Below are 9,855 nucleotides of genomic sequence, written 5' to 3' on the forward strand. Positions count from 1 at the left end.
TAGCAGTTGGTCTGTTCATACATAACCAACCCTTTCAAACCAATGGAGAATGCATGACACAGGGAAACTGCATGCTCAAAAGGAACAGTCCCTTACATGATTTGTGGCTTTTTGCAAATACAAATATTTGCAACTTGTAATAATTTTTACTTTGACTTCATTATTGAGACAGTGTGTAGAGACTTGCTTCAGTGTAAACATCCCCGACTGAGCTATGTTGGTGCCCCCTGTAGAGACTTTCTTACACGCTCTTTGAGCCTCTGCAAAGGAAGTTTCTTTGGGCGACTGTGTTTTCTATTATTGTACATAAGACAATTCCCCCAACTTGCCTCTAGAGGGCAGCAGAGGACCGGCCATTTGCCAGTGGCCCCCCAATTACAGTAAAGGGGAAATCTCCCAGCTCAGGAGCCTGGTCAGAGAAGATGTTGCCGGATTTTTCTAGATTTCCAATTTAGCTGTCAACCGTGAAGGGCATTGTGGACTGGGTAGCTCCTAGACCTTTGCCAGCTCTAACAGGCTGCGGTGCCGCATGGTGACTGTCGAGTTAAAATGTAAGCACGTTAAAGGGGAGTCATTAAGCAGACGAAAGTCTCCCGAAGCCCGGATCTGCTTCGATAATAGTCTTTCTCTTAAAAATAACTGACAGTTACTGAGAACATCTTGTGAGCAGACTGTTCTCAGCACTTGGCTGCCACGGTGTTCCTGTGCAGCTGGAGGCACTTTTGCGGGTGACCCCAGACCTCAGCTGGGAATGGTGGGGCCATCTTGACCTTGTTTCAGTGATTAATTAAAAAACAGCCACTTATATATGAAGACACCGACAGGCAGACTTGCCAGAGGCCGTGCAGGGGCCACTAACTGAAGAGGAACCTGCAGTCCTCATGAGGAGCCTCTAAATGTGTAAAGATAGCACGTCTATGTGTGAGGTCCTTTGCGATGCAAATGGCCTCCCTGAGCCTGTGCTCCTGATATTTCTCTAAGGTTTGGCAAAAGCTGCTGGTGACTCTGGCCCTAGAGGTGCAACCTACACGCCCAGCAGATGGACAGCTGACAAGGTTAGGAACAGAGACCCGTCCACTCTGCCTGGCCAGCTCCCCTACCTTCCCCCAGCTTTTTGATACTGACTGAGCTCTGTGCTTATACTATAGAAATGTGGGCCCCTGTAGGGTCAGGAAAAGTGTCAGGCTTTTCTGCCCTCCCGCCATCAGGATAGATGATGGATCCCTGCGGTCCTGAATGCAGGCCTGATGGCGGGCACCTGGAGTAGGGTGTGGGCATAGGTAGATGGGATTCACCTGGGCTGAGACTGGGCTTTTAAGGGCGGCATCACGGGGACGCCAGGAGAAGCCAAGAAGCTGAAGCAGAAGCAGAGAGAAGGCTGGAGAGCCCAGATAGAATGAAGACTTGCTGGGGGCTGGGAGGCCTGCCAGCCTCCCGGCCCCCCAGCACCCCTGTCTGCTGTGCACCGGGTAAATACCAATAAAAGACCTGCAAAAACTACTGAGGACTCTGACTCCTCCTTTACCCGGTCTGCTGGATCCTAGAAAACTTGCACTGTGTCCATTCCTGACTCTACAGCCCCCCACCCCACAATAAATTCATCTTGTAATTGTAAGCATCCGGCTTTGCAGACGTTGGCCCTCTGGAGCTCCTGAGCCTCGGAAGACAGGCTCCGAGGTCAGAGGCCACAGCTGTCAGGGGCAGTCACCCGTCACCGGGGGAACTAGCCGCATGCCCAGTGCATTGATGATGCCCTCACCTGCCCGGTGATTCAGCTTTATCCATGCCCAACGATGAATAGGCTGTCCTTGTAGAACATGACTTCCTTTGGGACTTTTCTGGGCGTGTCGTCATACAAACGCATCCTTTACGCTGTTACTCAAGCAATATTTGGTTTCCAGGAAAACTGGAATGCAACCCATGACCTTTGTGCTGGCCTCTCCGCCTCCCACTCCTCTGGCTTAGCTGACGCAGTCGCTGGCAGTGCGCCCCCGTGGGTGTGTCCTCGGGGCGCCCTTCTCAGGCCAACTCCAGGTGGGTCTCCTCTCCTGCCCACCTGTCTGGTGCGTTCTTGGTCTGTGCACACCCGGGAGTCCAGCCAGCCCCACGCAGACTGTTCCTTTGTTCATTTAGCACAGACCACGCTGGACTCTGCAGCTTTGACTCGGCCTCGTGTGATCTCCTGCTCTCAGAAAACACCAGCCGACTTTGCAAGCAGCTTGCTTGAATCTCCACCTGCCCAGCGAGGGGACCGACCGAAAGGGAAATTCGCAGCACATCGGCAACTCCACAGAGCGCTCCACACCCCTTTCTTTTAGATTCTTCCAAAGTGAGTGATGAGCTACATGTGCCAAACTGGTTTCACAATCTCAGTCTGTGCTGTGTGAAGGGTGGTGAGGCCCTTATGGATCTTGACCTCTGGGGTTTGCAAAACCTTTCAGCTCTGAGTCAGCAGGAAGTCACTGTTTACCATTGCACACACGCGCACCAGACACACACAGGCCCATGCTCACACAGACACACGCGCACACAAGGCGAAAGGGCTAGATGCACAAAAGTCATCTTTGAGTGTGAGAATTAGCTCGTAGTGTTTTTCTTTGTGGTTGTCTGTGTTTTCCAAGTTTTCTGTCTTGGGAATATATCACAAGTAACACAATAGTCCAATGGTTACTGTTTTAGAAGAAAAGAAAATACAAGCAAAATACATTTTACATGTGTCAGATACTTTCAAGCAAAAGCAAACGCAAGGAAAATAAATTTTACATGTCAATATTTTAAAAGAAGAAAATACAGGCAAATCGGATGTTACAGAATCCATCTCTGGGCTAATTTGTAACTTTATAATTTTGTTTCTTTTCCTTGCAGGATGTTACGAACTGGGGTACAGGCCAGATGCACGGGAGGGTGAGAGGATTCACCAGAGACAGAGCAGGGAACAGAACAGGCAGACTGATGAAATACACTGCTGAGGGGAGCAGTGGGCGACACAGGAGAGGTCTGCTGTGCCATGTGGGTAGCTCCCTGGCTGGCCGGGAATCGAACTCATGCTGCAGAGGCTGTGGGGAGCTTCATAGTGTTGTGCTTAACCCCTTGCGCCACCAGGGAGGCCCCCAGAGTTGTTTTTGCCCAAGTGCTAAATGTGTAGGACTCTGCTGATGGCCATGGACTGGTGGGCTGCGTCTCCCAGTGTCCTGGGTGGTCACTTTAATTGTGCTCGACTTACTAATACATGTCCTCTTGGGGGCTGTATGAGTGGACTGAGTGATCCTCTGAATGGAGACAGTGGATCTTTCTAAAAGAATTCAGTTTGAAGAAGAGACCACACCGCTGAGTCGTCTCCCTGGCTGGCTTGTGAGGGACTGCAGTAAGGGGAATGTTAGGGCAGGCTCTTCTCTGTTGGGGAAGATCTGGGACCCCCGGGATCCCGGAAATAATCTCTCAGTCCTGCAAATGGCAGCTGATGAATAGAGGTGGCCTCTGCTTCTGCCCTGGACTCCTCAGCGGGGGTCCCAAGATCTGCACCATCAAGATGTGGTGTTTCGATTCCAGGGTTTTTTTAGGAGCCATTTTGCATCAAAAGCAGAGAGCAGAGGAGACATCAGAGGCCTTTGACGGTAGGGAGCATGGGAGTGTGATGAGGAACAGGCTCCCATTCCCCTTCACCTTCACCTCCCGCTGTAATGGAGGGGCCCCTAGTCTCCCAAACTGAAATCTCCCAAAACATGAACAGATGTGCGTGGGGAGTGTGTGTGTGTGTGTGTGTGTGTGTGTGTGTGTGTGTGTGAGCAGCAGTAAAGCTCTTCAACGTAAAGGAAAATTAGGAAAGTTTGTCTCAGAAAATAGACATAATGGGGCCTCCCCGGTGGCGCAGCGGTTGAGCGCTGGGTTGCGAAGCTGCCCGCAGCCTCTGCAGCGCCGGTTCGATCCCCGGCTGCTCCCCGGCCACCGGAGGAGGGTCCCACATGGCGCGCAGACCTCTCCTGCCGCCCGCTGCTCCCCTCAGCAGTGTACTTCGGTCCTTCTGCCTGCTCTGCTCCCCGCTCTGGCTCTGGTGAATCCTCTCACCCTCCCGCGCTTCTGACTGTACCCAGTGCTTGTGTAAATAAATCTTAAAAAAAAAAAAAGAAAATGGACATAATGAATGCTGTTCTCCTAAATCAAAATAGCGCAGAAATGGCTCTCTGGGTCATGGAAAGCAACTGCATGATGTTTGAGTAGCAGCACCCGGAAGAGTCCGGTGGATCAAAGATCCTTTCTAAGGAGGCATCACCATGGCCTTGTTGTCCAGTGGCGTCCTCCTGCCATGGCGACCTCGGGTAGCAGACGCCAGCCCCACCTTAAGTGGGAAAGCCAGCCCAGCGGCAGGGGGTGACTAAGGCAGCCTGTAGTGGCAGGAAGGGCCAGAGCAGCATCTCTGTGGTCTGAGCAGCCGGGTGAAGGAGGCGTCCTGGAGCCCTGGGTGGCTTTTATTGGGATTTATCAGGTACACAGCAGGCAGGGTGCCAGGGGGGCTGGGCGCAAGTTTTCACTCTTTCTGGGCTCTCCAGCGTTCTCTGGTGCTCTCTGCTTCTCTGGGGTCCTCATGACACTGCCCTTGTAAGTCCAGCCTTAGCCCAGGTGAATCCCATCTACCTGTGCCCACACCCTGCTCCAGGTGCCGCCATCAGGCCTGCATTCAGGACCGCGAGGATCCACCATCCATCCTGAGGGTGGGAGGGCAGAAAAGCCTGATACTCTTCACTGCCCAGGGGCGCCCAGGAGAGTCGTGATAAATGCGCATTTCGTGCGTGCCACGCTCCCAAGAGACCTGAGCCGTGAGGTCTTTGCTGGGGTACATGAGGTGACCTCAGGGGAGCTCCTCAGGGTGGCATGGGGTGGGGTGGGGTGCTTCATAGTGGCCTGCGAGATGGAATGTTCCAGCCGGGCCCCAGGGGAGGCGGCCAGGAGCCCCCCCCCCTCCCCGCACGGATGGGCTCACGCGTGGCACCTGTGCAGGAGCTGCTGCAAGCCGGGCCCGGGTCCTGGGGGCGTCGCTGATGGCTCATGGGGCTCTGTGTCTGGCCTTTGGAGGGGCCCCGGATCCCGCCAGCCGTGCCCTGTGCACACACGGGGACAGGTAAGTCACAGGCTTCTTCATGTTCTGGGGGCGCCCTCCGCCGAAGAGTGGGCCCCAGGAGGGTTTGCCGGGAGCCCCGGCTGCAGCCAGTGGGGGGGAGAGGTGGGTGGAGGGGCTACCTGGCCTGGAGGTGCGTGGCTGGGCTGTGTGGGGCGGGCTGGGGCTGCCCTCTGGGCCTGAGCCCCTCATCTGCGGGGTCTCACGCCCTCTCTGGGGTGGTTGTGTCTAACTAGGGCACCCCGGGGCGCCCCCTGCTCATTGGGGGCCCAGAGTCTGCTGAGAGAAGGAGACACAGGCAATAAAAGCCAAGAGACAGTCTGCGCTTTGTCCCTAGCGGAGCGATCGAGGGTTCCCAAGCCTGTGCCAAGTTGGGGAGCAGGCCAGGCCCCCACGTCTGCAAACACTTGTTATTCACCCCAGCTTCTGTGTCAACCGTGGGGCCAGTTTTTCCTGCCAAGGAAATTCGCGAAACTTCTCTTTCCTCCTGGGAGATGAGACTAGGGGATCTAATGGGGTGCTGACACCCCACCCCCAACCCCCTGCCCCAGCCTGGGGGCCATAAGCAGCTGGGCAGTGTGGAGAACCTCCCCACCCGGCCCGCAGTAGGGAAACAGAGGGAGCAACAGATGAAGATGCAGGGCGCCCCACAGTGCACCCCCACATAGACACCCGCTCTGTTGTCCGGTCCCCTGGAGCGGGAAGGTGTCCTCCGAGGTTCAGCGGCCCCGGGGCTGCCGCACACATCCTGCTGGTTCCTCTAGTCCCTCTCCTAGCCTTTCGAAGGTCCCGTCAGGCAACACATTGCAAAGGTTCTGTAGCTGGAGCTCAGGGAGGCGGCAGGAGCACGGGCAGACAGCGGGGTACGTGAGGACGCGGAGAGTCGTGCCTAGGGATCCTGGAGGGAAGCCCAGGTCGGCTCCAGAAACTCCCTGGAGCCATCCCGTGACTTCCAGGAGGCCTCGCCAAGGGGGAGCCCCTGGAGCCGCTCCTCAGCCACTGGAAGCCTCCTTGGCTGCTCCCTGCACCTCCCGGCAGGTGGAGCCTGTCAGCAGGTGAGGACACCTGCTCGTTAGCCACCCCCAGCCACCTGGGAGGGCGCCCCCCACGCAGCAGTAAGCGGCTGCCCCCCGTGGCCTGGAGGGTCCTTTAGTGCCCAGTTAGGCTCTCTGGTCACAGAAAGAATGTTTGGTTGCCCCCCACCGCCAACCCCAGCTAGACTCTTCCTGCTCTGTGTGACCACATCTTAAAATCACATCACAATTATTGCAACTGCTTGTTCCAGCTGCACGATGCATTGTATTCAGAGCCACGAGACCGCGCAGGTGGCTGCCAGGCACCTTTTCAGTCACACAAGTCACTTTTTTTTTTAATTCAGTCTTTCTTGATCGCCTACGATGTGGCTGGAACCCTTCAGGCCCTGGGGATAGAGTAAGTAAGAAAAGACGAAGGCCCTGGCTCGCGAGGAAAGGGAAGCCGCCTCGAAATAAGGGAGTGAAACACTTAATGCACCCGGTCAGGCCTCGTGACCCGCACGCTGCAGGACGGGCAGCAGCCCCTGGGGCTTTGGGGCCGGGTGTGATTTTTGAACCCCCGGCCAGGGAAGGCCTCTTTCAAGTCGCACTTGGGTAAACTTGAAAGGAGCGAGAGGGCGGCTTGCAGCTGCCTGCATCCCAGAGACGAGAGACTGTGGGCATGGTCTGTGGCCTGTTCCTTTCCGCCCTGGACGGCCAGCCGAGACAGCGGCCGCGAGTGGCTGCGTGCGTGGAACCCGTTGCAAGGGACTGGAGTCTGTTCATTGACACTCAAGCTCTGTGGGGAGTGCTGTTTGGAGGGGGGGCTGTGGAGGCGGCTGAGGGGTGAGTGGGGTGCTCCTAGAAGAGCAGGGTTAGTGCCCTCATGAGAGGCTAGAGCTGTTCCTCTTTCCCTCCCAAGAGACGCCAGGACTCAGCTGTCTGCAGCCTGCAAAAGGGTCCTCAGCACCCACCCCTGGGCGGATGGCAATGCCAGACTCCAGAACTGTGAGTGCTGAATTTCTGTTTCTAAAACCTCCGGACTGAAATGATAACAGCCAGCATGGCTGAGCCTCCCATAGAGTGAACGGATCTGTTTAAAGAGTGAAACAATTTCGAAGACTCTTGCAAGCTTTGTTCTTCAATGACCATGTTTACACCAACAGATTGAACTCTTGTTGTTGTTGTTGTTGTTGTTGTTTTAACCCTGGTTGAATTCAGACTAAGCAAAAAATTATTTTATAAAATAACTGAGAAAAAGTCACATTTCATGTTGAAGGTGTTGTTTCTATGGCCAGTGACAGAAAAGGTTCTCTGTACAGAGAAAAAACAGGAGGAAGGTAGAAGGCCGTGATGAATGTGTTTAGGGAAAAGTCTTCCCTCAAGGGCAGACTAGTCTGGCTTGATTTTTTTTTTCTAGCCTCTATTTATCAGTCAACTATTTTGCAGTATTTTTAGGATTTGTATCTGACTTTTATGAATTTATGTTAATGACTGGGGATCTCTCTAAATCGGTTTTGTGTGTGAAAGCAAAAAATCTGGTCATTCTGTCTGCTGGTCCGTGACCCCACTGGGAACTCCTGCCATGCCTGCGAAGTTATTGGCTTTTGCCTCAAAGTGAGAGACTCTAAGGCAGGAAAAGGGGTGACAGCAGCTGCTGTACCTTCTTAGATGGTTCTACTCCCTGGTGAGTGTCAGTTGCAGGGAGAGAGCTAAGATCCTTGGTGCCTGTCCATGTCAGAGAGGGGCCCCCACTCTGGCTGTGGACCCATCTCACCCACAGGTATTTTGAAGGTTAGTGCAGGCGCTGCCCACGCCGGGTGCTTAGAAGATGTCTCCATGCAGACATGATGGATGCGTGCTCAGCTCAAAGCTGCTTCTGTGAAATTTTAGTGAGTGTGCAGAGTGGAATAAGAAAAGCAAAGGTTCTCTGGTCACACAGAAGGTTCCAGGCAGAACTGAGCACTCTGGCCTGACCTGGCGGAGGTGGGTTAAATTGTGGGGGGGGCACATTCTAGGTCCCCAAAATGTCCAGAGCCACAGGGCATGCGAACTGCATGAACACGTCGCCGGTGTCTGGAGAGGAGTTGCTCTTCAGCTCCCTGCTCTGTGGAAGCACTTCGAGCGTTTATGATTTGGGAACAGAACATTCAACACCCCCTTTTCTTTGTAGGGACCTCAGGGGTGTGGGCCAGGGCTCTCAGGGACATGATGCTGTCCAGCAGTGGCTGGACACGTTTTGGTTCTGTATGTTTGTTTGCTTTTCACCCAAACTGTATTTCTTTTTTTTTTTTTTTAAACATTACCATACTCTTTCGTTGTTTTGTTGTTTCTTTTTTTAATTTTATTTTTATATTCCCCATACAATTGCAACCCCCTTATTTGGATCCCTAGCTCTCCTTTCCCTGCCCCCCCCATAGAGTGTTTCTGATTCATAGTTGTTTGTTGATTTTGATATTTTCTTTCTTATAGTTATTCATTTTCCTGGTCTCTTATTTAGGTTTTCTAGATTCCTGCTATGAGTGAGACCATCCAGTATTTTTCTTTTTCTTTCTGGCTTATTTCGCTGAGCATGATCCCTTCCAGCTCCATCCATGTTGCTGCAAATTGCATGAGTTTATCTTTTTTGAATGCTGAGTAATATTCCATGGTATATATGGACCACATCTTCTGGATCCAGTCATCTATTTTTGGGCTTTTGGGCTGTTTCCAAAGCTTAGCTATTGTAAACAGTGCTGCTATCAACATAGGGGTGCAGGTGCCCTTTGGAATTAATGTTTCTGTGTCCTTTGGCAAACCGTATTTCTGTGGTTTGTCCACTACAGGGTTATCTCGTCTGGCATGTGGCTCTTAATGATTCTCTGTGGCACCCCTGCCATGTCTACTTCCCAATCGCCCATAGTTAATAACACTGGAACACTAAACAAATGAGCCTCGATTTCCAAGGGACTGTTTCTGCCAGCATTGGATTATTTTGGTGGTGCATGAATTCGTTGCCTAGGAAGCTTTTGTTTTCTGTAACCACAGATTTTGCTTCTTGAATTCCTTCACGGTAAAGAAGCAGTTGTGCATTACCTGGAAGAAATTCATCTTTAAACCCCTGGTTTACAAAGCATATCATTTCCTATACATCGTTCACTGTGAAACACAGACCATCCCAGAGCTTAAGTGTAAAAACTTATGGTGAGGAGGGAGCCTTTGCCGGCCCCCCCAAAAAAAAACTGGGGCCCCTGGAAGGCCGGTGGTGACCTCACTCCATGACCATGAAGCCAGCCTGCTGACAGCTTCCCCGCACTGTGCACTGCCAAGTTTCTAACAACGGACAAAGACTCTTAACCAATGGAGAGGTGGTGGGTTGAACCCGAAGAAATTGCTGCTTTGGGCGGGTCCAACGTGGTGGCATATTGGCCATGTCAAAGGGTCTGATTCCTGAAAGGCTTGAAGCGATACAAGTTTCCTAAGTAGGCAGAGACCTCGGTCCTGGCAAAGGCCTGGGGAAGTGTGGGGGAAGCCACGAGGCTCAGAGACCAGGGCCGAGTCTGAGTCCCAGGCGCTTGCCCCGGTGGGTGCTGCTTCCCGTCCCTCCGCAAAGCCCCCCGGCAGCAGGGGTGGCCACTACCTGCGCACATTACCCGTGTGTCCTCGCTGATCTGCAGGTATTTTTATCCTCATGGTTATGGATGGGGAAGGAGGTTCCAGAGCTGAGAGAACCTTGCCGCAGTCAGACAC

This window comes from Talpa europaea, assembly GCF_964194135.1.
Source record: "Talpa europaea genome assembly, chromosome: 13".
In the NCBI taxonomy this organism is placed as follows: domain Eukaryota; kingdom Metazoa; phylum Chordata; class Mammalia; order Eulipotyphla; family Talpidae; genus Talpa; species Talpa europaea.